A 12086-nucleotide genomic window follows, 5' to 3' on the forward strand; every position below is an offset into this window, starting at 1 on the left:
TATTCTCAAACTTTAAATGGGTGAGATCTCCGGCTTACTCGAACGATGAAGCCGGAGATCTGATGACGGTGCCAAGTGGGCCAATTTTGGTAAGCAGAACTGGCGCTGTGGGATGAACCAAACGTAGTGTTAAGGCGCCTAAAAAACGCTCATGGGACACCATGAAAGGCGTTGGTCGCTCATGACAGCAGGACGGTGGCCATGGAAGTCGGAATCCGCTAAGGAGTGTGCAACGACTCACCTGCCGAAGCGACCAGCCCTGAAAATGGATGGCGCTGAAGCGTTTTGCCTATACACTACCGTTACCGGCAATCGGCGCGTGCGTGTCAAAGCGCACGCGTATTATGCCGTAACGAGTAGGACGTGCGCGGCGGAGTGCGCAGAAGGGTCTGGGCGTGAGCCCGCCTGGAGCCTCCGTCGGTGCAGATCTTGGTGGTAGTAGCAAATACTCCAGCGAGGCCCTGGAGGACTGACGTGGAGAAGGGTTTCGCGTGAACAGTAGTTGCTCGCGAGTCAGTCGATCCTAAGCTCAAGGAGAGATCTTATGTCGATGCGGCGTGTTTATATATATTTTGTGTATATGATAAATAACGCCCTTTGAGCGAAAGGGAATCCGGTTCCTATTCCGGAACCCGGCAGCGGAACCGTTTCAATAATCGTTCTCTCGTTTCTCAAGCGAGTGTTCGACGGGGTAACCCAAAGTGGCCTGAAGACGCCGCCGAGTGGTCCGGGAAGAGTTTTCTTTTCTGCCTGAGCGTTCGAGTTCCATGGAATCCTATAGAAGGGAGATATGGTTCGGAACGCGAAGAGCACCGCATTTGCGGCGGTGTCCGGATACTCTCTGCGGACCTTGAAAATTCAGGTGAGGGATGTACGTGGAGATGTCGCGCCGGCTCGTACCCATATCCGCAGCAGGTCTCCAAGGTGAAGAGCCTCTAGTCGATAGAATAATGTAGGTAAGGGAAGTCGGCAAATTGGATCCGTAACTTCGGAATAAGGATTGGCTCTGAGGACCGGGGCGTGTCGGGTTTGGACGGGAAGCGGATGCGGCCGGTGCCGGGCCTGGTCGATGCTCGCGCGTGTCTCCATCGCAAGGTGGTCTCGCGCGTCGTGCTGAATCCGGACCCGCGTTCCGGCCTTTCGCGGATCTTCCTAGCCGTAAGTCCGCGTCGGTTTCGTCTCGTGCGCGATCGGCGCGGTACTGTACGACCGCCGTTCAACGGTCAGCTCAGAACTGGCACGGACAAGGGGAATCCGACTGTCTAATTAAAACAAAGCATTGCGATGGCCCTCGCGGGTGTTGACGCAATGTGATTTCTGCCCAGTGCTCTGAATGTCAACGTGAAGAAATTCAAGCAAGCGCGGGTAAACGGCGGGAGTAACTATGACTCTCTTAAGGTAGCCAAATGCCTCGTCATCTAATTAGTGACGCGCATGAATGGATTAACGAGATTCCCGCTGTCCCTATCTACTGGCCTTCCGCGGAGAAGCGGGGGCCCCGGTCGTAATGGAAAAGGAGACGTACGCGACCATGCTGCGAACAGGGAGGACAGCAACACAGCCAAAACCAGTGAGTATGGGTACCTCAATAGCGGTGTACCCATCGGAGGACAGCTCCATTAAAACAGCCGAGGAGACCAAGGCCGTTCTAAAAGAGGCAATTAACCCACATACCATGGGGCTGCAGGTGGCACGTCTGCGCAAAGTGGGGAATGCAGGAGTTGTCCTCCAGACAAGGAATAGAGAGGATATAGAGAAAATCAGAAAGGCCATGCCGGCGAACTTGAAGGTGCAGGAGACGGGCCAGAAGACGCCGCTTGTTGCAATTTTGAACGTGAGCGGCCATGTGAAGGACGGAGAAGACTTGCTGGGCGCGCTCCGAACCCAGAATTTCAACGATGTGGACACCAAGGAAGGCTTTCCCAAGGTGGCCTTCTATAAGAAGACAAAGGGGGGCTCCTGCACCACTGTAGTGCTGGCATGCAGTGCTAAGTGGAGGGATCGTTTAATGTCCAGGGAGAGAGTCTACATCGACTGGGAACGATATTTAGTGAGGGACTTCCTGGACATCACCTGCTGTGCAAAATGCCAGTGGTATGGGCACTCCATGAAGCACTGCAAAGCAGAGAGGGAGACTTGCAGTAAGTGCGGTGACGTCGGGCATGGCCATAAGGAGTGCAAGTCGAAGAAGGAGAGGTGCGCCACCTGTGTCAAAGCAGGGAAGTTAGGCGACGACCACAGGACCGCAGCGCTTACTTGTCCGGCCAGAATAGCGGCGCAGAAGAGGGCAGCCGAACGAACCAACTATGGCTGCTAACCACAGATATGTGAACGTCGGGCAGATAAATCTCCAGGGAGCGGCAACGGCGACGGCGGAACTTCCGGAAATCGCCCACAGGCTGGGTCTCGATATCGTTCTTGTTCAAGAACAATATGGGAGGTCCCAGCTGCAGGGGCTGCTGCAGTGCACGGACGAAGGGAAGGCAGGTATCTACCTAAACAGCACCAGGATAGCGGGATTGATCCTGCCGGAACTTTCAACATCGCACTGTCTAGTAGCACACTTCCGGGGGGGCGGCGGCGACATCTACGTGGTATCGGCGTACTTCCAGTATAGCGAGAACATCGACATCCACATTCACCACTTGGACCGCGTACTGGAAGTCCTCCGGGGAAAACAAGTTGTCATCGGGGCCGATACCAATACTCACTCGCCGCTCTGGCACAGTCGCCGTGAGCAGTTCGAGGGAAGAGGCGCAGAGACATCCAGGAGGAGGACAGCGATGGAGAGCTTTATACTCTCGAGGGGGCTCCTCGTGCACAATAAGGCGGGGGAACCGGATACTTTTAAGACGATTAACGGTTCCTCCAACATCGACGTCACATTAACAACCAGAGGGGTCCCATTAACAGCTGGGGAGTGTTTAGGTGTAGACAAGGGGAAAAATCGGGTGCGGGGTCATGAATGGTGGTCAAGAAAACTTGATCACCTTCGTAGGGAGCACAACCGGTTGCGTCGGGAATGGCAGCAGTCTCGGCGTGCGGGCGGACTGGCAGAAGAAATCTGCAAAGGACGCTTCCATCGAGCACGTACGATATATAGGAAGTCTATGCGGGAAGCGGAGACCAACCACTTCTCGAAATTAGCCGACAGTGGGAATGACGATCCGTGGGGCATGGCGTACCGGGCCGCTACCGGCAGGGTGCGCCCGCCCGCGAACGTCATTAATGGGTTGAAGCTTGCGCAAGGCTACGCTGTTGACATCCGCAGCGCTATGGGAGGGATACTGGCAGTGATGTGTCCGGACGACGACAGGGCGGCTGATTCCGACTATCATGTACAGGTGCGCCTGGCGGCAGCTTGCGTGCCCAGTGGTCGAACGGTGGGCCCTCCCACCAGGGAACAGATCGGCCAAATTATCCGGAGCCTACCGAACAAGGCGCCGGGTACAGATGGGATCACCGCTCGGATAGTAAAAGCAGCGTGGAAGGTGGCCGCGAGCGAGATGACTGTAATGTACGGTAAGTGTATAGAAGAGGGCGTGTTTCCCGATGTATGGAAGGAAGGCCGGTTGATAGTACTGCCAAAGGGTGATGGGAAGGCGACTGACCCAAAGGCGTATAGACCCATCACCCTCTTGCCAGTACTGGGTAAGGTGCTTGAGCAGTTGATATGCGAATGTACTCCGGGTCTGTACAGTCGCATGTCAACCCGTCAACATGGGTTTATGAAAGGGAGGTCCACGATAACGGCACTGAACGCTATTCAATTAACAGTGAACACCAGCACACACAAGTACGTACACGCGATCACGTTGGATATATCTGGGGCTTTCGACAACGCGTGGTGGCCAATGGTACTGCTTAAGTACAAGCAGGGAGGCTGCCCACCCAACATCTACCGTTGTCTGAGTTCCTACTTCGTCAACCGACGAGTAGGTATGTTCGTTGGAGCCGATGCAGTGTGGAAAACCTCTACTATGGGGTGTCCACAGGGCTCAGTGCTCGGCCCGACTTTATGGAACGTGTTGTTGAACGACCTTTTGGAAACGAGCATGCCAACAGGGGTGGGAATGGTAGCGTATGCGGATGACGTGACGCTCCTCATAGAGGCGAACTCCAGAGCGGATATCGAGGCCAATGCCCGGGCGGCGCTTGAGAAAATCACAGACTGGGGGGTCAGAAACCGGCTGAGTTTTTCTCCCAGGAAAACAAAGTCTATAACTTTAAAGGGAACTCTCAGGCGACCTCCGGTCATCAGAATGAACGGGCAATCTGTCACAGCGGTCGATAATGTAAAAATACTGGGCATCACAATTGATGGTAAGGGATCATTTGCAGAGCACGCCTTGGATATCGGGGAGCGAGCCGCGAAGTGTTTCGGCAAAATGGCTAGGGTATCTTCAACCTCTTGGGGCATACGATACAAGGCACTTAAGCTCTTGTATAGAGGGACATTCGTAGCAACCTTGACTTACGCGGCAAGCACCTGGTATCACAGGGCATTTTTGCATGTGGTGTCGAGTCGGTTGCTCAGGACTCAACGAACGTCGTTGGTGCTGCTCACCAAGGCGTACCGCTCCACGAGCACGGCCGCACTGCCAGTTTTAGCAGGGGTACTTCCGGCAGACCTGGAAGTTTATCGTGCGGGCAAGATCGAGGCGACCAGGGGCGATAGGGTTAAAAAGGAGCTCGCGTCATTAAAGAAGGACATCCACTCCGAAGTGGTGAACATGTGGCAGGAGCGCTGGGAACGCGAGGAGAGAGGTGGCGAACTCAGACGCTTCTTCCCATGTGTCGGGGAAAGACTCCTGGCGTCGTGGGTGCATCCCGACCATTACACGTCGCAGCTGTTGACGGGGCATGGGCAGTTCAACAGCAAGCTTAGGGACCTGGGGCTAAAAGGGGACGGCACATGTCCATGTGGCGCGACGGACGAGAACCGCGACCACGTGCTGTGGGATTGCAGCTTGTACGAGGAAGCAAGAGGCGAAATGCTGGACCATCTAACGAGGACAAGACCAGGACCAGTTTATTACGGAGACTTGGTATCCTCTGAGGAGAATTTCTCCAGGCTGATGAGATATGCCGCAAGTTGGTACCGTGTCAGGAGAGTGATGGAGGGGTAAACCAAGACGGTGACGAAGACAGAGAAAGGAAGACCAAGAGAAGAAGAGGAGATTAGGAAGAAGGAGAGCCCGGCGACGAAGAAGCCGTATCTGTGGTCGGCCGCCCCCAGAAAGGGGGAGAGGGCCATCTAGGGACGCATATTAAAAAAGAGAACTTGTAGGGAGTCAAGAAAATGTGCCGGACCTCAAATCCGGTACATCTCCCGCTGTTTCGGTCGGTACCTAGGTCTTGATGACCGAAAGGTCGGTAAGACCATGGGAAGGAGGTGGGTTATGTCCCTATCTACTATCTAGCGAAACCACAGCCAAGGGAACGGGCTTGGGAGAATCAGCGGGGAAAGAAGACCCTGTTGAGCTTGACTCTAGTCTGGCATTGTAAGGAGACATGAGAGGTGTAGCATAAGTGGGAGATCGTTCGCGGTCGTCGCTGAAAAACCACTACTTTCATTGTTTCATTACTTACTCGGTTGGGCGGAAGCGGTGCGCGGTCGATAATATCGGCGGGCGTACGGTGTTTCGTTCCAAGCGTGCAGAGTGGCGACGTGGCGGCAACGCTCGTCGCCGTACAACTCCCGCGTGATCCGGTTCGAGGACACTGCCAGGCGGGGAGTTTGACTGGGGCGGTACATCTGTCAAAGAATAACGCAGGTGTCCTAAGGCCAGCTCAGCGAGGACAGAAACCTCGCGTGGAGCAAAAGGGCAAAAGCTGGCTTGATCCAGATGTTCAGTACGCATAGGGACTGCGAAAGCACGGCCTATCGATCCTTTAGTATAAAGAGTTTTTAGCAAGAGGTGCCAGAAAAGTTACCACAGGGATAACTGGCTTGTGGCGGCCAAGCGTTCATAGCGACGTTGCTTTTTGATCCTTCGATGTAGGCTCTTCCTATCATTGCGAAGCAAAATTCGCCAAGCGTTGGATTGTTCACCCATCAAAAGGGAACGTGAGCTGGGTTTAGACCGTCGTGAGACAGGTTAGTTTTACCCTCCTGATGGCGTGTCGTTGCGATAGTAATACTGCTCAGTACGAGAGGAACCGCAGTTTCGGACATTTGGTTCATGCACTCGGCCGAGCGGCCGGTGGTGCGAAGCTACCATCCGCGGGATTATGCCTGAACGCCTCTAAGGCCGAAGCCAGCCTAGCCGAATCCGGCAAGGATATACTCACTGTGGAGCCCCGAGTGTCGGGAGGCTCTAAACAATGTGACTTTACTAGTCGCGTTTTATTCGTAAGACGCGACGTCGAAGCCCATTTGGAACGCGACGAACGGTGCGAGCGGTATTAACACGTGCACCACGGCGTCGAAGTTTCGAATTTACCTCAGTTCGATGTCGGGGCTCGGAATAGTCTGTAGACGACTTACGTTCCTGGCGGGGTGTTGTGCTCGGTAGAGCAGCGTCGTGCTGCGATCTGTTGAGACTCAGCCCTACGCCAGGTGATTCGTCCGAGGACGCATCGTCGCCGAGAAGCAGAGTTGTGTGTGTGTGTGTGTGTGTGTGCAAACAAACAACAGGCCAACATATAATATTATAATAACATAATAATATAAATAATATTATCATGATATTTCGTCGTGACGGACGCGTCACGCGATTTCTCATGATTATAAAATTGTACAATATATTATTATTTATTATAGTTGAAAGACGTGGTTGATGTTGTACACGGCGACTACTCTAATGATAACGAGTACGATCATTTTCAGGTTATTATGTCGAGTCGAGTGTTGTGATAAGTGTACATCGCCGTCGGCGGCGGCGGCTCCGGTGGTGTTGGGCGCGCTGCGCAAATTCCAAAAGCGAGTACGATCGGCCCCAATAGCGGGTACGGTCGATTCCTCAATAGCGAGTACCGCCTAGCGCGAGGAGCGCGGCGCTCCCTGCCGGTCTCCCCGGACGGATATCTCACTTACTTGTTTTCTCCAATAACGAGTACCGCCGAGCGCGAAGAGCGCGGCGCTCCCTGCCGGTCTCCATCTTTTCTCTTGTTCCTTGTACACCAGAACATTATAGTTTTTGACCAATATTCGTGTCCCCTAATAATTGCATGTTCTGTCCGTTTTTTTTTTTAAATTAAATAAAATAAATTATTAATTATTAATTTATCATAAAAATACCTACGAGAAAAAGTGTAGGTGATAAAATTATCTATAAAAAATGTACCGATACTTTTTTTCCTACGAGCCACCGTTTCTGAGATAATAACTATTCAAAAACTTATAAAAACGCGCTAAGTACACTACTACCTCATAGGTGGCGTGGAAACTAACTTTTTGAATCTAACACAAAGTATTGATACATTTTTAATGGATAATTTTACGATCTACAATTTTTGTCCGAGATACTTTTATGATAAAACTTACCTACCGTTTTGCTGAAAATCGCGAAAAACGAATGTGATTAAGTAAGTAAGTAAGTACGTAAGTAAGGAAGTAAGCAACTAAGTAAGTAAGTAAATAGGTAAGTAAGTAAGTAAGTAAGAAAGAATTACGTTTAAAGATATTTATTTCTCATTAAAAACATAATATTGTCACTTACATGAGAACATAAAAATATGATGTAATAATTTATCCGCCGTTCTTTAGATGTTCAGTACATACATGTTACACATTATAGTACTTATTCTTCTTCACAAAATTTAAGATTACACACTTTTACAGGGCACTGTCACATAACAAACAATTTCAGACATGTGTTTTATAAAAACTTTGAAACAATATAGTCTGATAGGTCACGTTTAAATGTTTTTAGTGACCTAATCTTTTTGAGAGATGAAGGTAGACTATTAAAAAGTTGTGCGCCCTCGTAAATAAACATACGCTTGCCGTAATTTGTTCTTGTCTTAGGTAGTATCAAGTAGCTGGCTCGTCTCGTGCTGCGTTTAGACGCATGTTTAGTTTGGGTGAGTAAGATTGATGTATGATAAGAATTTTGATTTGATTTGAAATATATTTTTTTTTGGAGGTTTTTTATTTGGTTTCGGAGGGAAAATGAAATGTACGTGTCGCGCGTTTATTACTGAACATTATCGTACTCGTTATTAATAAAGTTAAAAAAAAAAAAAAAAAAAAAAAAAAAAAAAAGCGATTTTTTTTTCGAAGCCGCAATGCATATTCAATATTATGTTATTAATAAATAGTAAAATCAAATCAAAATCACTTTATTCACATATCAGAGAGTTTACACGTTCATATCGTTCGCGTGCACCACACATACGGCAGTCGGCGTCGAGAGTCGAGTCCGTAGCGAACGGTTCGCGACGCCGAATTCAACGCCGCTCAAGTTTTTCTTGTAAAAAGAGTGAAAAACGCACGCGACAAAAATACAAAAACGCACAACACGGTGGTGTTGTTTTATTATTCTCGTCGTCGTCATCGTCATTCATATTTTATTTAATATATATTTATATTTGAGTAAGTTTGTGAATGCGCGCGATGATAACGACGATGATATAATAACAATACGGTTGTTGGTACTCTCGGGGCAGAGCTGGTGTGTCTGTGTCTGTGTTTGTGTCGCGCGTTGTTTTATATGTTCTTTTTTTACAATATAAAAAATGAGACAGACTCACCGCGCTGTGTCGATCGAGCGTTTTCGAGTTTCCCTATGCGGATGATATTTGATTTGGTGATGTCTAACTGCGTTAACTGATTTTCGATGTTACTCATATAAAGTTTGTATAAAAATTGATAGATGGCGCTAGTAGTTGTTTACTTCGCGCTAACAAGATATGTAACGTTTTGCCCTAATTAGTTGGTTTGAATTTTTGTTGTTGTTCTTTATCAAAGTGAATATAGTGTTTTAATGTGAGTGTCAGTGTTTTAATGAGTGAGTGTGGATCCCTACGCAGGTAAAACTGTACATGGTGCCGAAACCCGGGATAATTGTAAAGTGGACTTTGGACTCTTGTGTATTTCAAAGACTTAGAAAAGTTTTGATCAATTTGGGACTTGTAATATTTTACAGAATATACAAGTAGATCATCAACTTAGAAAATTTCTATCAATTTAGGACTTGTAATATTTTACTGAATTTACAATATCATCAACTTAGAAAAGTTTCGATCGATTTTGGACTTGTAATCATTTATAAATTTAATAAGTTATTGATTTAATTCTTTGATTATTGGTGATTTTGAACGCAGACATGGCTGCTAAATTAATTAAAAGTCAAGCAGAATTAATTGCGAGATTAGAAAAATCATTGACGAACTTTAAGAAGAGCCCAAAATCAAGAGTTACCAAATCATATGTAGAGACAAGAATTACAATTTTAGAAGATTTATATACGGAATTTAAGAATAATCATAGAGAGCTTATTCAGATTGCTACAACTGAACAAGTAGATGGCTTATCGTATTTCAAGAATGATGACTTTGATACTTTTGAGGAATTATATACCGAATATGTGTCAGAACTTAAAGAAAAATTAGACATATTTCAAGAGAAACCTAGTTCAGTAACTAATAATCCGATATATGATGAAGTCAAACTTCCAAGAATACAATTACCGTCTTTCTCTGGCAAATATGAGGAGTGGCAAACATTTCACGATATGTTTGTGTCGCTAATACACAGAAACGAGAAATTATCTGCAGTGCAAAAACTACACTATCTTAAGAGTAGTATATCTGGAGAACCGGAAAACTTGCTGCGTAATTTTCCGACCACTGAAAGAAATTATGAAGAGGCTTGGAAGCAACTGACTAAACGTTACAACAACAAACGTTACAATACAAATGCCATAATGAAAGTATTATTCGCACAAAAACAAACGACTTCAGAGTCTTCGCATTCTATCAAGCAACTACTGGACACAACTACCGCTTGCTTAAAGGCGTTGAACAATATGGGTATCGACACAAGGTCGTGGGATACAATAGTGATTTACATAGTGGTTTCTAGATTGGACGTAGAGTCTCACAAACAGTGGGAAAATCAAGTAAGCATGCTAACAGAGGAATTGCCTACCTGGTCGCAGTTAGTGGACTTTCTTGAAGCTAGATTTCGTAGTTTGGAGATGATTGATTCCGGAAAGCAAACAGTTAAAACAAGTTTTCAACCTAAAAAGCAAATCACTAAAACTAAATCATTTCACACAGCAGTTCAACAAGAGAGCAAGAAGCCAGATACTTTGTGTGCTTTATGCGGAGATAATCACTACTTAAATCTATGTAAGCAGTTTGGAAAACAGACAACACAACAGAGAAGAGAATTAGTACAAGCTAAGGGTCTGTGCTTCAACTGCATGCAGCCCACTCATGTGGTTAATAAATGTCGACAATCCACATGCTGCAAGAAATGTGGGAGAAGACACCACACGATGCTGCACTTTGATAAAGAAGGATCCATAGAGAACACTCATAATTCACAAGAAGTCACCAAAACAGGGATTGAGAATACTATTCAAGCACGTACGTCAACAGCAGAACCAAGAATCGTGGCTAATTTCTCGAAGCGTGAAAATCAGAGTAATAATGTTCTACTGGCGACAACACTTCTTAAGGCTCGATCAAGTAATGGTGAAAGACTTTTAGTGCGTGGTTTGTTAGATCAAGGCTCGCAAGCCTCATTCGTTACAGAATCTGCGGTTCAATTACTTGGCTTAAAACGTACTTCTGTTAATGGGTTCGTATCAGGTCTGGGAGATGGTCAAATGCATATTAAACATTTAGTTATGTTATATTTAGAGTCGCGCCACAATCCAGAATTTTATATTCAAGTAAACGCATATGTTTTAGGTTCGCTTACATCAATGCTTCCATGTGAAAAGCTAGATTCACCTGATTGGTTAGAGATTGAGGACTTGGAGTTAGCTGATCCGAATTACGCAACCCCGGGTAAGATTGATATCTTACTAGGAGCTGAAGTTTACGCAAATATTTTGTTAGAGGGCATGATAAAACACCCTAAAGGAAATCTCATCGCGCAAAATACGGCGTTTGGTTGGGTTTTATCGGGACAAGTGTCCAATTCATCTTCGGCTAAGACTAAAATAACAAGCTTGCATTTGCAAATCAAGGACAACGACGATTATCTCAAGCGTTTTTGGGAGTTAGAAGCTGAACCAGATAAAATTCAGAAAAGATTGTCTAAGGAGGAGCAAATGTGCGAAACGCTCTATGAAGCTACAACTATAAGGGACAAGGATGGAAGGTTCATTGTTACACTACCGTTTACTAATGAGGATCCTGAATGTCAGTACGGACAATCAAAGGATATAGCAATGAGAAAACTACTGGCTTTAGAAAGAAGACTAAACAAAAATCCGAGGCTGTATGAAGAATACAGAAAAGTATTACGTGAGTATGTTACTCTTAATCACATGGCTCTAGTCGAAGCAGATGATGTGGACAATCCTAAAGCTGTCTATTTGCCACATCACGCTGTAGTTAGAGATGACAAGGAAACAACAAAAGTTCGTGTTGTTTTTAACGCGTCGAGCAAAGGTGTTAATGATGTGTCGCTAAATGACAATCTTATGGTTGGACCCAAGATACAGCAGGACTTAAGACACATATTGATGAGGTGGCGCACCCATCCCATTTGCATCGTTGCCGATCTGGTAAAAATGTACAGGCAAGTGCTTGTTCATCCGAAACATGTCAATTTTCAGAGAATTTTATGGAGGCCAAGCCGAGACATGCCCGTCCAACATTACAAGCTACTTACATTGACATTTGGAACAGCATGTGCACCGTACCTTGCGGTTAAAAGCTTACAACGTTTGGCTGAAGACGAGAAAAGTAAGTTTCCTGTAGCTTCAGAAATTGCAAAAAATGACTACTACATCGACGATCTTATGACTGGATGTGAAACGATTCAAGAAGGTAAAATTATCTATGAAGAGATGAATGCACTTATGACGTCTGGTGGTTTTGAATTACAAAAGTGGAGCAGTAATAGTCAAGAGCTGTTGCAGTATATCAGAGATGACAATCATAAGAACGATAAATGCAGC

At 46.5% G+C, this 12086-nt stretch overlaps 1 pseudogene; it reads left to right on the forward strand.

Moving 5' to 3' along the window:
* LOC126975168 (large subunit ribosomal RNA) overlaps nucleotides 1-6571 on the forward strand; it is a 7860-nt pseudogene extending 1289 nt beyond the window's left edge.
* Nucleotides 6572-12086: the final 5515 nt, after the last annotated feature.

Source organism: Leptidea sinapis, chromosome 34, assembly GCF_905404315.1.
Source record: "Leptidea sinapis chromosome 34, ilLepSina1.1, whole genome shotgun sequence".
NCBI classification, from domain to species: Eukaryota; Metazoa; Arthropoda; class Insecta; order Lepidoptera; family Pieridae; genus Leptidea; species Leptidea sinapis.